Source organism: Cupressus sempervirens, chromosome 7 (assembly GCF_028749045.1).
Source record: "Cupressus sempervirens isolate cs-2001-9-10 chromosome 7, ASM2874904v1, whole genome shotgun sequence".
NCBI classification, from domain to species: Eukaryota; Viridiplantae; Streptophyta; class Pinopsida; order Cupressales; family Cupressaceae; genus Cupressus; species Cupressus sempervirens.
In genome coordinates this window covers 782,337,602-782,357,660 of record NC_143124.1, presented here as the reverse complement: position 1 = coordinate 782,357,660, position 20,059 = coordinate 782,337,602, and the positions used below count along the sequence as shown (strand labels likewise).

The 20,059-nt window shown below is 31.6% G+C and overlaps 1 pseudogene; it reads left to right on the top strand.

Annotated features, from left to right (window-relative positions):
* The window catches only part of LOC149549669 (cysteine-rich receptor-like protein kinase 8), a 33,575-nt pseudogene extending 20,755 nt beyond the window's left edge, over nt 1-12,820 (top strand).
* The last annotated feature ends 7,239 nt before the right edge of the window (nt 12,821-20,059 follow it).

Sequence of the window (20,059 nt, the reverse complement as noted above, 5' to 3'; positions counted from 1 at the left end):
AGTTTGGAGTTGAGTTGTCTTGGATGGATCATCTGTAAGGAGTGTCTCTAGTGCTATTTTATTTCCAAATCAGTAAGAAGTATTTATTTAATGTATTTGCATTAGAGTTTTAATATTTTATTAAGTTGTGTCCATTATAAGTGTTTTTTATTATTTTCTATAATTTTTTTCATATTCGGATAAGTGGATTGGGTCATTATTGCATTTTAAATTTGATAAACATAGATATTGTGAAATGTTTTATTATTTATGTATTTATGTCTAATTTGTCTTCACAGGAGTTAAAGTGCATTTGAAACTACTTTAAATTGTGTTTATATAATTGATCTGTCGCATCAAAATTATTAAAATTGTTTATAGTTAAATATATTAAACTTTATAGAGTTTTTCCTATCAACTTATAATGTTGACTCTGATTGCCCATTTAATTAATCACTGGTCTTTTATTCTTAATTCATAATCCATATGCTAGCAAAAATTTCATTTTTTGCCATTCAGGAAATAATATATTTATTTTTTGCAATCATCTGTAATAATCATTTTTATTTAAAAGTATTCATACAATTATTTACTTTTATCCTTAATTCAAAATTTGCAATCTTCATAGCTTTCTAAAATTCTCGCCGTTTTGAAAGCTTTCATCGCATTGATCTATTTTAAGCATCTTGGATTTAAGTGTTTCATCTAGGATCAGGTACACCTACCTCGGTCTTGTAGAGCCAAAAGCACATGGGATTTAGATCACATTGATTGATCCCGTCAAGTTGGCCTTAATTGGTTGGATATCCTAGCATCAAGCAGGAAAGGCTCATAGGATTCCATTCTATAGTTTTGGGAACCAACAAGCCTTACCTTTCCTTTTTAAGCCTTCCAAAATCCCATTTTTATTAATGAGTCGTAGTTTGGGCCAACTTTATATATTTAGAATTCTTAAATTGTAAGTTATTTAGAATTATTGAACTATAAGTTATTTTTTCCAAATCTTTTGTTGTTCTCGACTCCAAACTATGCTAAAGATCAAATGCTGAAATTTTCAAAAAAATTCATGATGTTTTTGATCTTTTGAAAATTGGTCAAATGTCTAGTTTGGAGCTTTTGTGCTTGCCGCTTTGGGGATCTTTTAGGCTCTTTGAATTTTGGTCTTGCTTCTATTATTTCTAGCTTAGATGTTAAGAACTTTTTTATTTTGATACTTTGGGTTTCTTTTAGATTATATTTTTTTTGGATTTCAAATTATTTCGCTGGTTCATTTCTAATGTTGAGATTTTATATTAGAATCATTGTTAGATGATGGTTGAGAGCTCTTTAGTAAACCCCTAGATTCTAAGTATGTAAGTTCTAAGATGGCCAAATCCTTTTTCTTTCTTAAGTTTTTTTTTGAGAAAATCTCTTCTATAAGAACTTGTTTCTTACTATCATTTGGTGGTCTCACTTATTGGGAATTTGAACCTTTTGACTCACCTTCTAGCTTGCAGACCCTTTCCTTGACTTGATGAACAATCAAAAATTGCATATATGAGGTTAAAAATGATAAGTCTTGAATAGCGGAATATTTCTTTTAATATTATGTGACTCCATGTTTAACATAGAGCAACGACAATAAAGGGAATCTCCTTGACTTTTATCAAAAAATGCTTACTCTATGAAATAGGGTAGATCACATCGTATTATCCAATTTTTATAATCAAACATGATTATTGCTCTTTGAAATATTATACCCATACCTACCTTATAATAAGCGCAATTGTCTCCTCGTGGTCATTATTTTCCCATCTCCTACAAATCTATTCCAAATCTCTTCTATATTCTCTTATCGTTGTGGGCAGGCGGACAAGACTGGCCATTTAGTGCATACCATCAAATAACATTTGATTTGGAGATATTAAGAGTTGCAACTAGAGATTTCCATGAGGATAGCAAGCTTGGAGAGGTGGATTTGGTGTTTTATACAAGGTATTACTTCTTTATTTCTTTGACATTCAATAACATATCGACTTGTTTTTATACAATTAATTGAACTAGATATGCTTCATTCTTCTTGCACATGCTTATTATCTGAGAATGAAATCTCTTTATACTAATAAGTCATATTTGTGTGTATAACCCATATTCAATAAGTCAAATTGTGTTATGGAAATTGGTTGACAGGCTATTTGTTAATCTCAAGGCACTATGCTAGATGGAAGAGAGATAGCAGTCAAGAAGCTGTCTTTACAATCTCCACAAGGAAAGCAAGAATTTGAAAATGAAGTGAAGTTGTTGGCCAAGATTCAACATCAAAATCTTGTGAATCTTCTTGGATGTTGCACATAAGGATCAGAAAGTTTTCTTGTTTATGAATACTTGATCAAAAAGAACCTAGGCAAAATTCTATTTTGTTGGTAACTCCATTTTGTCTACAAGTCAATTTCAAAAAATTACATAGAAATGTTTAGGTTGTTTGTTTATTTGTAATGCTAAGAGAAAATAAATTGAATTTTCAGATTCACAACGAAGTAGAGAGCTGAATTAGCAGAAGCACTTCAACATCATAGTTGGAATAGCTTGAGGGCTTTTGTTCTTACATGATGACACTCATCTGCAAATCATTCATCGAGATCTTAAAACAAGTAATATTTTGTTGGATGAAGAAATGAATCCCAAAATAGTAGATTTTGGGATAGCAAGTTTGTTTCTAGAAGATGAGAGCCATGTTAGCACACGAGTTGCTGGAACATAGTAAGAATTTCAATTATTGTTGTTATATGTTCTAATTTTATAGTTTCTATGATGTAATGTGATTCTTTATTTAGAATAAGAATCATCTCCATGTTGTTGGTAAATAGATTTGGCATAGTAAAATTTTTCCAACAAAGTGTGTGGTAAACTATTCACAATAGTTGGAGAGGCAATTGTTATGTGGCCTTGCTTTGCATTTAGAGGGGCAGCTCCCTCGTATGATATAATTTTGAATATTTTCAAATAAAAGATGAAATCAAACTTTTAAAGGTGAGAAAGCTCATGATGACGAATGCAGCACACGACTTCAAAGCTTTCTCGAACTACTAACTTAAAATTGCTAATAACAATGATCAAGATCTATGCTTTAAAACTATTACTAGCACAATGCTAATCCACAGATTCATAAACATCTTCACCATACCGTGAGAATGCTCATTACAAAGATAATCAACATATGTAACAATTTAGAGTTGAAAAGAGGGAACTGAAACTGCACATTCCATTATTTTTTGGCACCAAGAACTTAAGAGGAATTTCTAATTATAAAGACAAAATCTATACATACTTTCCAAATATCATCTTTTAATCAAAATTTTAGCATAGTGCTCCCTTTTTCCAAAGCCCAAAAAGTCCCTTTACAAAGCCAAAAGGCATCCTTATATAGACACAGAGGTTAATAACTACCTCTTTGTGGTTAATAACCACCTCCAAAATACGCAATTTTGGAAGGTTAATGAACCTCAAGAAAATTAACCTTAAATGACAAAGATCAGTAATTGAAATGTACGGCTTGGAACATGTCTTCAAAGGTTGAATCATCGGCTTGCTGAGTTATTTGATGCAGACTGTTCTTCGTGATTGTCACCAATTTGACATATTGAGTATTGAAAAAGAAACAATAATTCACAACACCAATTGCTCGTGTATTGACTGTAATCTAGATAGTGATAGTACAATCTTGACTTCCCATTGATATAGATCATAGAAGTCTCAATCCTTTTGAGAGTGATTGCGATGAGCCATTATCGTATCCACCTGTTGATGCTTTATTGACTTTGAACCATTGACTTGATATATATGAACCATGGTATAGTTGAATGGGCATTGTGTCCAAGGTCAGATAGAGTAGAACAATTCTCCTTTTATAATACTGGTGCAGAGTGGTGTGGTGAGCTAAAGGTATGAAGAATTTCCAGTAGCATAATACAGCCATGCACTCCCCCAGACATACTCATCATAGTATCTAGAGGAATTGTAGAAGATGGTAGCATCACTACCACTAGCACTATATCAACCTCTTTGGGTTCTAGAGAACTTGAAAAGAGTCTTTGCACCCTTCACAAGCTTCTTCGAGTAGTGCTTGTTATCCTTTAAAACAATTGATGCTACTGCCAAAGTAGCTTCTACCTTTGCAGCCAAATATGAACCAACTGAGAATGCCATTATTGGAGGTGTATAGTCAATATCTTCGGGTCTCACCCAGCGGTAATGGTCATTTGGATTGCTCATCCCACTTGAGGTATCGCCCTTTCCAACCTAACAATAGATTACATTTATATCATTAGAAGATGAATTGAATGTCTTGAGAAGGTAATTTGTTCCCCATTTAATGATCTCTTTAATGTGGTTGAGATCTCTTGAAGATTCATACTTTCACTTTCTAATGTACTCAATAACACTCCAACTAAGCATAGTGATAGCAAATGCATTAGGAAAATTTAACTTGATAACATCTCCTGCATCATAGAATCCACCAACCAAATTTGTTTTGCTAGATCCTAGATCAGACAGGCCATCTTGCAAGCAAGAATTACCTCTCCAAGATACATTATAGTGCATTTTTTGAAATACATGCCTTGCACCAACTATACTCTGTACCTTTGAGCATTCTACTCTGAGGAATCTTAACTGGTCATCTCTATTGGCACCCTCAAGGTTGAAATTTGGTGATTGATTAAACCTTTTAAACACATGTCCTCTTGATAGAGAGTGCCCTTCTTATGCTAAATGTGCAATCATGTAACCACTGTGTTATGGTGGTCATTCAGCGAGTGAAGTAGAGCTTTGACTTCAGTTCATTCGTTGCAAAATTTTTGGCTTTTCCATTGTTCTACCTCCTTTCGAGACGACTATGGCTATTCCCTACAGTGTTGGCAAGTTGATATATATACATGTATCACTGCTTATTGACAGGTTATATAGATGCATGCCACATAATTATACTTCCTAGCATGGATAGCTTGTCTATGAATTCTGCAATAATATATGGGTATGACTTCATCTTCTTAAAAAAAAAACTTCTCATACATCAACCCACGTATCACTGTATCTAGTCCATATTCTACTCCAAGAAGACCTGCTACGAGCTATTTTTCTGATAGTGTTTCGACCTCCAGTAATTCATCATTAGCCAAAAGTTTAAGCCTCTCAAGATATGGCAACCGAAATTCAAAAATTGAAATGTTTTTATCCTGCACATTGTAGAAGGAGATTTGCAGTTTTATGACATGATGTAGAAGCTATTATCAAAACAAGAAACCCTCTATCATATTGCTTTTCTCCATCTTCTATTTGGCTATTGCATTATTAACCAATGTTGCATATGTCACTTTAACAAGTTAATAACTATCTTATAGAGGTTAATGAAAACATATTTTTGAATGTTATCATTAAATTTTTGAGAGGTTAATGAAAATGTGTTTTTGATGGCTATGATTAACCTCTTGGGAGGTTAAGAAAAACATGTTTTTGGTGACTATCATTAACCGGTTGGGAGGTTAAGAAAAACATGTTTTTGGTGACTATCATTAACCTGTTGGGAGGTTAAGAAAAACATGTTTTTTGTGGGTATCATTAACCTTTTAAGAGGTTAAGAAAAACATGTTTTTGAAGGCTATCATTAACCTTTTATAACTTGAGGCTCAGAAGTCAGATTTTCAAAATTTCAAGTGCTGTGCTGACCTGGGAACGAGTTGGAGACATGAAGATTTAGAAAATCACAAAAAAAATTAGAGATAAAATAGCCAATTTAAATCTTAAAACCAAGCAAGTTTCAAAAATTAACTGAGGCTTATAAAATTGAAACAATTTTATAACTAGGCAACAACTAGCTCTAACTGGGGACAAGGACTATACATGACAAAGCTTGAATCCAGAATAATTAGAACAATGCTTTATCCATGGGGTTATAGAGTCACTTGAGGGATCACTTTATAAAAGAGGGAACGAAAACTAAAAACGGGACAACATAAAGAAAAACTAGGCACAACAAAAACTCCTAACTAGACTATATACAAGGCAGGTTTCCCTACCTCCAATGACTCAAGTTATAATTATGCAAATCCATTCACTAGTTGGGGAAAATAAATACCATGATGTATCAACATGTGACAATTCTTAAGCTTCCATGGGTTTGAATATAAGTGTGCTATTGGAATTCTACCCCTGAAATTCCTAGCATGCCCCACATCTCTGGATGACAGAACATATCCAAATAACCAAGCTTCATCAAAAATCTCAAACTTTAAAATTATTCCTGCTTCCTGTTGCATGTCATTGATAACTTCATTTTGAAAGAGTTGAAGTATAAGATTCTCAAGTCTCTGAACGCATTTTTGATCTTTTCTTGTGCTTGGCGAACCATCTTCTTTTTCCATTACCATAATCCTGTTTGAATCTTCTATAATATTATTCCAAATTAGATGCACATCTGTGTTAAGTTGAATTTTTCCATGATCCATTTCTTCTTCTTTATCTTCCAAAATATCATCTTGAATTTTTAGGCATTGTGAAGTTACACTGATATCATTGTCAACATGGTTGGTCATAACTTCAACTTCCTTTCCATTATTATCAAAATTTTCCTTCTGAAGATCCTTTTGGTGATTAAGACTCAAAGATATCAAATCTCGCATTGGGTTTCCTTCATATGATCTATCACGCAAAGAAATATGTGGAGTTGTAGCCATTGGACCTTGTCCTTGAACACCTATTTGAGAATCATCAATAGAAATGCCTTTCTCTATGAATAAAGGATTTAAGTAAACATTACCTTCATAGAGAAATTTACCATCCAAAGATTTTGAGCACAATCTTGGAGTAAATACTTCATAAGAGTCTTCTTCACTGGATTCCTCCATGAGATCCTCTACTAACTCATTACTTTCTTCATCATGGTTATTCTTCTCATAGAAGTTCTTTGGCATAGAATTTCCTATTTGATGAAAAGACTCAAAAAGAGGATTCCATTGAACTTTGAATGATCCATAGGACTTTAATTGCACTCCCATTGGAATAGAGGAACTTGTCTTCATATCCATATAGCTTTCATTTTCAATTTTTTGAATGATATCTATCCCCTTTTCAATCACCATTTCTTCTCCAAGACAACTTTCATGAAATGTGAAAGTTGGTATGCATGATAAAGAATTAAGGTTACATGGTTCAACTTCTTCTCCTAGAAGCTGATTTTTAACTTTTTGATCAACCAATATTTTAATCACAAGTTCATCGATGTCATCAAAAGTAAAGGTTTCCATTTCCTTGAAGAAAGCAAATATTTGAAGTTCATTGGTGTTCTTATCTCCATTAATGGTAGTAGTTTCAGATTGTTCTATGACATCTAAAGTATCAATATCATCAATAGATTCATCATCATGAATGGTCATCAAAGGATGATTTGGAATATTTTCTCCACATAGAAAGTCATCATCTGAAACATTGAGGCACCAAGAAGGAATAAAAGTTATATGAAAATCACCTTGATCCACATTTTCCTCATCTTCAATCATATGTTGTTTAGTTTCCTGAGATTTCGATATTTCTTTTTCTTTCCCATTAGGATTGAGATGATTGAATAATTTACCCTAGATTTGGAAGCCTTCATAGTCATGTCTTGATACATTTGCAAACCCTTCTTCTCCTATAGACTCACTTCCTCGACCATCTCCTTCATTACACATAGGATCCTTGTCTTCTTTCAAGCATGAAGATTTAGATGAATCTTTTCTAATATTTGGATCGGAAGATGTTCTACTATCAAGAAAAAAATTCTTGCATGGGTCTTATTTCTCAAGTTCTTGGAGCATTTGAAGTAAAGAAGGATGTACTTTGTCAAGATCCAGGCATGCATTGTCATAGAAGCTTTTTAAAAATTCAACCCAATTGGGATCAAAGGAAGTATGGCTTTGATGAGCAATAGGTGCAAGCATGGGGACACCTTTTTGACCACCACTATCCATCTTCAATTGACAAGAAATACTTTTATTATCAAGTTCTTCCTTATGCTCACATGTGGAACTTCCTTCTGAAAATGATTTGGGTTTGTGAGAGAAAAACTAATTATCTTTACTGTCATCTTCATCTATCTTTTGTAAAGTTCGAAGCAAAGATGGATGAATCACTCCTAGGTCATGTTTTCGTCCACCATAGAAACTTTTCAAGAAGCTTTCCTGCTTAGGATCAATCTAGTTTTGCTAAGATGCAGGCGCATGAGGGACATTTTTAGTATTCCTCATTGCTGATTTAGACAAAGCACATTTTTCAGCAAAGCCTTCTTTATCTTTATATGCTGAATCTTTTTCCAAAAAGGATTTTTGATCATGAAAAAGAAAACCATAATCCTTTCCATCCTCTTCTTTAATCTTTTGAAAAACTTGAAGTAAGTGGGGATGAATCATTTTATGGTCTAACCTGCTACCACCACAGAAATTCTTCAAGAATTCAACTTGCAGAGGTTCATCGGGAATCTGTTTCTTAGGATATGAAAAGTATTCATCATCACTATCGGTATCAATGTCACTTTAAACTTTTCCCTTGTACCAAACCATGATTTTGAATTGCCACCTTCAAATAGAGTCACCAACCTTCATTGCAGGGAAGGTCATTTTATTGATTATTTTTCACTTGGTTTTGGATGTGAACAAGATTTTGCCTATTTCTTCTCGAGATAACTACTATTCTTTCAACAATTACAACATTGTGACCAATAGAAGCTCTTCGCAAGATTTCCCCAAACTCGTCTTCTTATTCAAGAACTTGATTCACTAGATGGTATTGTTGAGCACTTCGTCTACACTTCTAGGCTAGAGTGTTCAAGTCTGAAATAATATCCTCCTGTGTGTCTTGGAAGCCAAGGTTTGGTTGGAGAACTAGACAAATGTTCTCATGTGGTAGCACCATTGTGCTTCATTACAGGCGACTGTCAATCTTTCTTGTTCAGTCTCCCCAGAAGAGTCACCAAAAATCTGTTGGTAAACAGATTTGTCACAGTAGAATTTGCCTAACAAAGTGTGTGGCAAACCATTCACAATAGTTGGAGAGGCCCTTGGTATGTGGCCTTCCTTTTCGTTTAGAGGGGCAGCTCCCTCATATGATATAATTTTGAATTTTTTCAAATAAAAGATGGAATCAAACTTTTAAAGTTGAGAAAGCTCATGATGACAAATGCACCACACGACTTCAAAGCTTTCCCGAACTACTAACTTAAAAATGCTAATAACAATGATCAAGATCTACGCTTGAAAACTATTACTAGCACAATGCTGATCCACAGATTCATAAACATCTTCACCATACTCTGAGAATGCTCACTACAAAGAGAATCAACATTTGTAACAATTTAGATTTGAAAAGAGGGAACTAAAACTGCACATTCCATTATTTTCTTGCACCAAGAACTTAAGAGGAATTTTTGATTATAAAGACAAAATCTGTACATACTTTCCAAATATCATCTTTTAATCAAAATTTTAGCATAGTGCTCCCTTTTTTCAAAGCCCAAAAAGTCCCTTTACAAAGCCAAAAGGCATCCTTATATAGACATAGAGGTTAATAACTACCTCTTTGTAGTTAATAACCACCTCCAAAATATGTAATTTTGGAAGGTTAATTAACCTCAAGAAAATTAACCTTAAATGACAAAGATCACTAATTGAAATGTATGGCTTGGAACATGTCTTCAAAGGTTGAATCATCGACTTGCTGAGTTATTTGATGCAGACTCTTCTTCGTGATCGTCACCAAGTTGACATATTGAGTATTGACAAAGAAACAATAATTCACAACACCAATTGCTCATGTATTGACTGTAATCTAGTTAGTGATAGTACAATCTTGACTTCCCATTCATATAGATCATAGAAGTCTCAATCCTTTTTAGTGTGATTGTGATGAGCCATTATCGTATCCACTTGTTGATGCTTTATTGACTTTGAACCATTTACTTGATATATACGAACCATGGTATAGTTGAATGGGCATTGTGTCCAAGGTCAGATATAGTAGAACAATTTTCCTTTTCTAATATTGGTGCAGAGTGGTGTGGTCAACTAAAGGTATGAAGAATTTTCAGTAGCATAATACAGCCATGCACCCCTCAAGACATACTCATCATAGTATCTAGAGGAATTGTAGAAGATGGTAGCATCACTACCACCAGCACTATATCAACCTCTTTGGGTTCTAGAGAACTTGAAAAGAGTCTTTGCACCCTTTACAAGCTTCTTCGAGTAGTGCTTGTTATCCTTAAAAACAATTGATGCTGTTGCCAAAGCAGCTGCTACCTTTGTAGCCAAATCTGAACCAAATGAGCATGCCATTACTGGAGGTGTATAGTCAATATCTTCGGGTCTCACCCAGCGATAATGGTCATTTGGATTGCTCATCCCACTTGAGGTATCGCCCTTTCCAACCTAATAATAGATTACATTTATATCATCAGAAGATGAATTGAATGTCTTGAGAAGGTAATATGTTCCCCATTTAATGATCTCTTTAACATGGTTGAGATCTCTTGAAGATTCATACTTTCACTTTCTATTGTACTCGATAACACTCCAACTAAGCATAGTCATAGAAAATTCACTAGGAAAATTGAACTTGATAGAATCTCCCGCATGATAGGATCCACCAACCAAATTTGTTTTGCTAGCTCTTGGATCACATAGGCCATCTTGCAAGCAAGAATTACCTCTCCAAGATACATTATTGTGCATTTTGTCAAACACATGCCTTGCACCAACTATACTCTGTACCTCTGAACATTCTACTGTGAGGACTCTTAACAGGCCTTCTCTGTTGGCACCCTCAAGCCTGAAATTTGGTAGTTTATTAAACGTTTTAAACACATGTCCTCTCGATAGAGAGTGCCCTTATTATACTAAATGTGCAATCATGTAACCACTGTGTTATGGTGGTCATTCAATGATTGAAGTAGAGCTTTGACTTCAGTTCATTTGTTGCAAAAATTTAGGCTTTTCCATTGTTTTGCCTCCTTCCGAGATGACTATGACTATTCCCTGCAGTGTTGGTGAGTTGATATATATACGTGTATCATTGCTTATTCATAGGTTATATAGATGCGTGCCACATAATTATACTTCCTAGCATGGACAACTTGTCTATGAATTCTGCAATAATATATGGGTATGAATTCATCTTCTCAAAACAAAAACTTCTCATACATCAACCCACGTATCACTGTATCTAGTCCATATTCTACTCCAAGAAGACCTGCTACGAGCTATTTTGCTGATAGTGCTTTGACCTCCAGTAATTCATCATTATTCGAAAGTTTAAGCCTCTCAAGATATGGGAACCAAAATTCAAAAATTGAAATGCTGCAGGCACAATTGGATTTGATATTCAATCAGATTCTTCTAATCTAAAACCTAAGTGATGTCAGCCAAATAACAGGTCTTGTGCAACTCCTAATGAAGCACAGAATGATTAGAGTCAAACAACTTCCACAAAAATCTCATTTCTATTTATAGTGCTGAGTAGAACTATTGGTAATATATTGAATGAGGTGGCGTGAGGTTGCTCAATAAACTGCACTTTTATTGATTCTTTAAAAATGTTTTTATCCTACACATTGTTGAAGGAGGTTTGCAGTTCTATGACATGATGCAGAAGCTATTATCAAAACAAGAAACCCTCTAGCATATTGCTTTTCTCCATCTTCTATCTGGCTGTTGCATTATTAACCAATGTTGCATATGTCACTTTAACAAGTTAATAACTATCTTATAGAGGTTAATGAAAACATGTTTTTGAACGTTATCATTAACTTTTTGGGAGGTTAAGAAAAATATGTTTTTGGTGACTATCATTAATCGGTTGGGAGGTTAAGAAAAACATGTTTTTGGTGACTATCATTAACCTGTTGGGAGGTTAATAAAAACATGTTTTTGGTGGGTATCATTAACCTTTTAAGAGGTTAAGAAAAACATGTTTTTGAAGGCTATCATTAACCTTTTATAACTTGAGGCTCAGAAGTTAGATTTTCAAAATTTCAAGTGTTGTGCAAACCTGGGAACGAGGTAGAGACATGAAGATTTAGAAACTCACAAAAAAAATTAGAGATAAAATGGCCAATTTAAAGCTTAAAACTAGGCAAGTTTCAAAAATTAACCGAGACTTATAGAATTGAAACAATTTTATAACTAGGCAACACATGTATACTTAAATAAAAAAAATTTATTTATTTCATGCCTTTTACAGTGAATAATTTTTAGTTCAAACCTTCATTGATTCTTTTGTAAAGTGTTTCAACTTAGTATCTTTTTTTCTGTCATATGTAGGGGTTACTTGGCACCAGAGTACACTATGCATGGCCAATTATCTGACAAAGCTGATGTATACAGCTTTGGTATTGTACTTTTAGAAATTGTAACTGGAAGAAAGAACATAGATACCCAACTTTCTGATGGAGTCCAAGGCCTTCTACAATTGGTAAGACATTATATCTTACGGATGTCATTCTATGTCATTTAATTTAAATAGTAGATCAATTAGTCATTAGCCATTTTATATCTTAAAACTTCTGAATATTTGAAGGAAAATTATGTAGGTATGGGAATGTTACAACAAAGGAAATAGTTTGGAAGTAATTGATAAAGTTATAGTTGAAAATTTTCTTATGGAGGAATGCTTCAGATGTGTTCATGTTTGCTTGCTTTGTACACAAGATGAACCATCGCTTCGTCCAACAATGCTCAATGTCTACTCAATGCTTTCAAAATTTTCTTTCACCAACTTACCAAATCCTTCAAAGCGAGCATTAGTAGGCGTTAAACATAATGGAGAGTCATACATCTAGATATTGTGAATGCTTGTCCATTGTTCTCATCTGCTCTATCTCTCATCTATCGTTCTATTGCAATTATATTAGCCTTTTGGGCTATGTAATAATGCTCAATTGAGACATAGTATCATCTTTGATTTTATATGTATAGTATTATCTCTAAAAATATTATTTAATATTTGTATTCATCTAATATAATTTAGTGAATTAAATAATATTTTTTAGTTAATTAATTGTACCCATATATTTACAATTCTTATAAACCACACCTTCCTTACTAAAATGGTATTTTGTTCTACGTTTTCCACCTATCATGTTTGGAAAAAAAGAACATTCCTATGAAATTCTCTTTATTGCATAGAACAATTTCTTAAGAATTTCTTATATATGACAATGTTGTTTGACATTAGAGGCTAGATTATCTAAATGAAAAATAGAAATGTTTGTCATTATCAAATGAAAATAAGAGCTACACAAGCTTGAACATTTAAAGACCCACAATTCATTTCCAAATTATTTCTCAATGATATTTACCTAAAATAGTCTGGAGCCAAACACTAAGGGCATAAAACATATTTAGTATTGAAAGAAAATGATCATATTGTACTTTTAAAAGGTTATATTTTTTTACAATTATAAATTTATTATAAAATCTAAAAAAACTATAATGTTAAAATGTATCTATAATTTTAATATTTCATTTATAAATTAGTTAAAGGGGAATATTTTGAATATTTTAGTTTCCATCATAGTTGTGTTAAATATATTAACTATGTAGAAGTGAAATGTTGTGTGAATCAATGTCTATAAAATATTTTGAATCCAAACTAGGGGAGATGACCTAGTAGTCGCCCATGCTCCTATGACCACTTAGTTTACCATTATAGATCCCCCTAGTTACTACTCATAAAAGGCCCCAAAAAATAATAACATGTTTACCAATAGTTGATCATTTTTTAGCTTTCTTCATTGTCAATTGGTCCATTTGTGCAAAATGTACTTATTTTTTTGTGAGCAACTATTGAGGGTTGAACATAATAGGTTCTAGGAAAATGTTTTAAAATGGAACTTTATATGAGTTTGATAGAGATCTTTGTAATTGTAGAAAAACCAAAAGGTTAGATTTATGCTCTTCACTCACCTACAAAGGCTCATTGAAAAAATTAGACTCCTAGGTGCCCAAAGTTAGCCTCGGCGGCTACTGGGTCGTCTCCCCTATATGAACTCACTTAATTTACTATGTATTCTACTAAATATGAAGATAGTAGTGCCATCTATTTTTTTCTAGTCCATTTAATGAGGCCTAATTAAAATTAAGAAAATAGAACTAGTAGTAGATTTCCAATAATCTACGTCACTACTCTTGTTTAGTTTTTTATTCCCATCTCTTCCAATTAGAGAAAAGATATTCCTGAATTGTATACATTTAGAAGTTAAAAATGACTTTCTTTGGGTTCTAAACAAATCTAGATTTTAAATTGATTACAAAACGAACATACATATTAGATAGATTAAGTAAACAAAACTACTCACAATCTATCCATATTTTAAAAATATGGAATGTCTTAGATGCAAACTACTAGTAAAATTTATCTTCAAACTAAAAGTGGGTTGAATTGGGTCTACATTGAAGCATTTTTAATTTTTATTAGAAATACAAAATATATTTTGATTGTGCATGTTTTTTTGTGATTTGAAACCTACTTTTGTAATTTTTGTTTCATTCTTTTGGAAGGATATGGCCACAAAACTTCATCCATCTCTTGTCTTCTATTTATTTGTTATAAGCCTATATTATCATCATTCCTTCTTAATCTTTTAAAAATAAAAATTCTTCATGTGATGCTTAAACAATACTTGTGATTAACAAGTTTTCTTTTGTATTATTAATAACAAAACTATTACATATTTTCCGAGTCTCATTTCATTATCATATTGAAGACATAATGCTCCCTTGAACACATATGCACACACATGTGTGTAGACACAAACACAAACCTACATAATTAGTTAAAGTTATTATAAAATAAGGGTTGCGCGAGTAGGTTAAGTCCCTACCAATGGTAAAGGAACATGAAGGAAGTGCAGAACAAGGGAAAATACAATGTTAATTTTGTCCAAAATATGTGTAAAATAAAATCATCCAAACTAGTAATCCTACATATATAATCCCCTGTTGTGCATAGTAGTTAACAAAGCCCTACCATCATAATAGCTTCACCTTGGTAGCATGTTGAATAGATTGTTCAAGCATTCTATGGAAGGTATGGGGTGATGGTTAGAGATAGGGTCACCACACAGTAAGTTTTCATCTAATCAATATGATTTCAATTTATTTCTTTCTACTCAATAATGATTATGGTTTCAAAGCAACATTATTGAGGTTTTAAATGATAATATTGCAGATATTAGTTAAAATTCTTTTTTTGAAATATATCAGTCATTTAGTTCATTATACTATGATTAATGATGGGTAGTTTGAACTCTCTATTTTCAAGGTAAAATAGCCTTGACTTTACCCTTGTACCTTAACAAACTCATGTAATCTGAGAAGATAGTTTTACTCTAAGGAATTGAGTTAGAGTCTAATTCTAAACTTGGCAACTCAAAAGTCAATGATAGCTAAAGATTGGTTGAAGGTTGTTACAAGGGCTGAGTGTAGCAAGCAATGAAAAACATAGTAAAATAAATTTGGTTTTATTTGATTTATTTGTGGAAAAACATTTTTTTCCATTTGTGCTTCTTTGAAAAATAAAATAAAAATCAAGTTAAAAGTGGTTGCAACAAGCGAGATAGGCTATCATCTTGAAGATTATGGAACCTTCAATAGAGGTCATCTTGAAAATCTTATAGCCTTCAATAGAGGCCAATAGATGGCCACCAAATTTCCCCCTTTTTATTAGTGAATAGTTTAAAATAATTGTATTCTAAATTAACATTTATTCAAACCAATTGTTGATTGATACAAAAATAAAATTTTAATCATTCGCTTTGATATAGTTCTGAGGAAAGAATTAATTTTTTATTTGGCATGCTTATCACCAAAGAAAATTTAGAAACTATAATTTAATTTAATATTAACATCATCAAGATGTCTAAATTATTAATTTTGGTTATAATTGAAAAAGGCACAAGGCTAAGCATGTTTGAAGGCTATGCATACAACTCTTAGATTGGTGTTGTTTGTACATCTTTCGAGATCTTTCTAGTTATTGTTGATCTTGTACACCTATGGTTTAATCACAATAACAACTAGAATATTTTGAGAGCCATTGGAAATGATATTCAAGCTTTGGACCAACATTATTTGATGTGATGCCACAGTTTTCCTTCTAGGTTAGCTACTTTTATGGATATAATTGATCACTTTTTAGTTTACCACAAGTTTCCAATAATGCTTTCATATTTGTTAGATATACATTAAAATGAAAGAAATAAACTTTTGAAACTTAAAAATGGATCAAATAATCCATAGTGCTTAGCACACATTATACTATGAAAATGCTTATGCCTATAGTTATTAGTGGGTTCCATTTGGAGGTTTAAATGATGATACTGCAAATATAAGTTAAAATTCTTTTGTTGAAATATAATGATCATTCATTTCATTATACTACATGATTAATGATGGGTAGTTTGAACTCTCTATTTTCAAGGTAAAATAGCCTTGACTCTACCCTTATACCTTAACAAACTCATGTAATCTGAGAAGATAGTTTTAATCTAAGGAATTGAGCTAAAGCCCAGTTCTAAACTTGGTACCTCAAAAAGTAATGGTAGCTAAAGAGTTCAAGGTTGTTACAAAGGTTGAGTGCAGCAAGCAATGAAAAAAGTAAGGAAAATATTTGGTTTTATTTGATTTATTTGTGCACAAGTATTTTTTTCCATTTGTGCTTCATTGAAAATTAAAATAAAAAATTAAGTTAAAAGTGGCCAAAGCAAGCGACATAAGTTGTCATCTTGAAGATTATACAACCTTCAATAGAGGTCATCTTGAAAATCTTATAGGCTTCAGTAGAGGCCAATAGAAGGCCACAAAATTTCTCCCTTTTTATTAGTGAATAGTTTAACATTTAGTATTCTAAATTAACATTTACTCAAACCGATTGTTGATTGATAGGGAAATAAACTTTTAATTATTCACTCTGATATAGTTCTAAGGCAAGAAGTATTTTTTTATTTGGCATGCTTCTCACCAAAGAAAATTTAGAAACTATAATTTAATTTAAAATTGACATCATCAAGATGTCTAAAATATAAATTTTTGTTATAATTGAAAAAGGCACAAGGCTAAGCACGTTTGAAGGCTATGCATACAACTCTTGGATTGCTATTGTTTGTGCATCTTTGGATATCTTTCTCATTATTGTTGATCTCGTACACCCATAGTTTAATCACAATAATCACTAGAATATTTTGAGAGCCACTAGAAATGATGTTCAAGTTTTGAACCAACATTATTTGACAAGATGCTACAAGTTTCCTTCCAAGTTGGCTACTTTTGAGGATGTAATCAATCACTCTTTATAACTAGGAGATAATTTCCACAATAAGTCAAATTGTTATGAAACAGGGGTCAATGAGTTTGACTTAAAATCACATAGTTAAATCCTGATAGCAGTATCACAATCACTTTTTAGTTTACCACAAGTTTCCAATAATGCTTTTATATTTGCTAGATATACATTAATATGCAAGGAATAAATGATTGAAACTTAAAAAAGGAACAAAGAATTCATAGTGCTTAGTGAAGAGTATACTATGAAAATGCTTATGCATATAGTTATTAGTGGGTTCCATTTGGAGGAATCATGGAATTTCAATATGAGATTATGCTAATATGCATAGCCCCAAAAGAAAATATGTGTTTGGTATTAATTATAATGAACTAGTCTCTATGTGTTTTCATAGCTTTAGGTAGATAATTTGGTGAAGATCTTACATGCCATAAGATGCAATTTTTTGTTTTCAATTGACTGTTGCACGCCTTAAAAACCAAACAATGAGATTTTCATAAATTAAGAGAAGTTGTGAGCCTGAGTGATCCCTTCTGCTCGATCTGAAAAAGAACGCCAAGAGCGAGAAACTGATGTCCCCTCCCAAATTTATCCACCTTAAAGGCTCCGTCCAATTGAATTGATATGATCTGAAATAATATTATAGCTTCAATGCCAAATGTTCAAAGCTTTCAAATTTTGATATACCATATTATCATACAAAATTAAAATTATTTCACTCCCTTTGGGCTCTAAAATGACAAATAAAGCTTGAAACTAAGAATGTGTTGCATGATATTAATTACTAATTAATGTATTTTTTGGGTGTCATCCTCTCATGCATATACAATTTTTCAAACAAATGTTGTCAAAACTGCACGATATACATTGTTTTAGAATTAATATATTATTTTATTGTATTTAAACAAATCTATTATTCTTTTTCTTTCCTTAAGTACATTATGATCATAAAATAAAATTATAAACAAAATAAAATAATTTGCTAATAATTCAACATATTGTTTAATTCTATTTATAATTTTCTTTATTTAATTTATTTAATCTCTGAAGTGAATTTCTTTAATCAATTTTTTCACTATATTTTATTTAATATTAAATTGAAAAGTATTAATATTTTGTTATTATTTTATCAATAATGTATAATTTTATTTTAACTAATTAGCTTTTAAGTCTATTTTATTTTATTGTTGTACTAATGTTTATCATTGAATTGGAGTTGAAAAAAAATATAGTAAATAATAAGTAATTAGGAGAAAATATCATAAAAGTACACATCTCAACATTTTTAAAGGAGGTAAAAATATGATATAATCTAAAAATATTTTAAAATAATTTACACTGCAATGCAAATAATGATTAAAGATTAGCGAATTGTAAAAAAAATATATTATCATATCATTAAGAATAGGGAAACTCTTTAACGAGAAAAAAGAAAGTCAAATTGAGAAATTAAATATTAATTTTAAATCATTTTTTTCATAAGTAATTCATTGTAAGAAAAATATTATTTTTAGAGCTTTTTTTTTACTATCTAAAGTGAAAAGATAATTATATATTGTTGTATATAAGCACTTTTGTAAAAATTAGACTACATATATTTATTTTAGTTTTAAAATTATTTTCTTTAGAAATTAACATCATAATATAATCAAAGTTATTAGATGTTTAATCTATTAATGATACATTTTATTGAAATAATAAAAATATAATGTAAACCAAAAAAATTAAATATTCAATAATGTCTTAAGCAAGTATTGTTTTATCTTTAATCTTAATCCATTTTGGTATAATCAAAATTATAATCCACTTAGAAATTTGAACATAGAAATTACTTAGAAATTATTGAAATATTATATCAAAATAATGATACGTTATAAATATAATATAAAAACAAAACTTAATTTTTTTAAATATAGAATAAAAATATTATTTAAATAATTTAATTTGATAATTCTTAGAGTAAATTATATTTTTTCTTGATAAAAGAAAATAATATGTTAGATCTAAATTATATTAATTACTAAAACAATTTATACTACGCATTATAACAACATTTTCTTTTCAAAGGACTGGTCATGTCTGTCCACTCATCAATTCGGTCACTTCCCCCTCAGGAAAATCTACTTAAATTTTGTGCCACCAATGCCTTTAAATCCATGACTTAATAATAAATGGAATTGCAAATTCAATGAAAACACTTGGTGTAATTTGAGTGCCTAGATCTGGCTTTCTAAAGCTGAGGCTAATGCTCAGCTCTTGGCCTGGAAAGTTTTACATTTCAAACTACCAGTTGGCAATAGGTTGAGATGTTTGCTGACCCAACCTGCTAAATGCCCGTTTTGTTTGCGAGAGGAAGATATGAAACATCTCTCTTGGGATTGTATATGGGCCAAGAAAAATTGGACCACTGTCTTCACTTTTTTTCTAGCTATCTTCAAACATTCTTTAAGTTGGAAGGAAGCTATTTTAGCTATTAATCTTAAAGGTAATATTGTGGCCACCTCTTTGCGGTAGATTATTTTACTTAACATTTGGAAGTGCAGATGTAGGGCTGTATTTTCTAATTCTCAAATGCATCTTGAAGGAGAAATTTTTCAGTTTTATTCTGACATCATTTTCCAAACGATCTTTTTGTCCAAACTTTTGCAGGGAGCACCCAAGGCCTAGTTGAAGATTAGTAATCAGCTTCACAAAATTAAATATCAGCTGCTATAGCTTTTCAGAAGAGATGTATTTT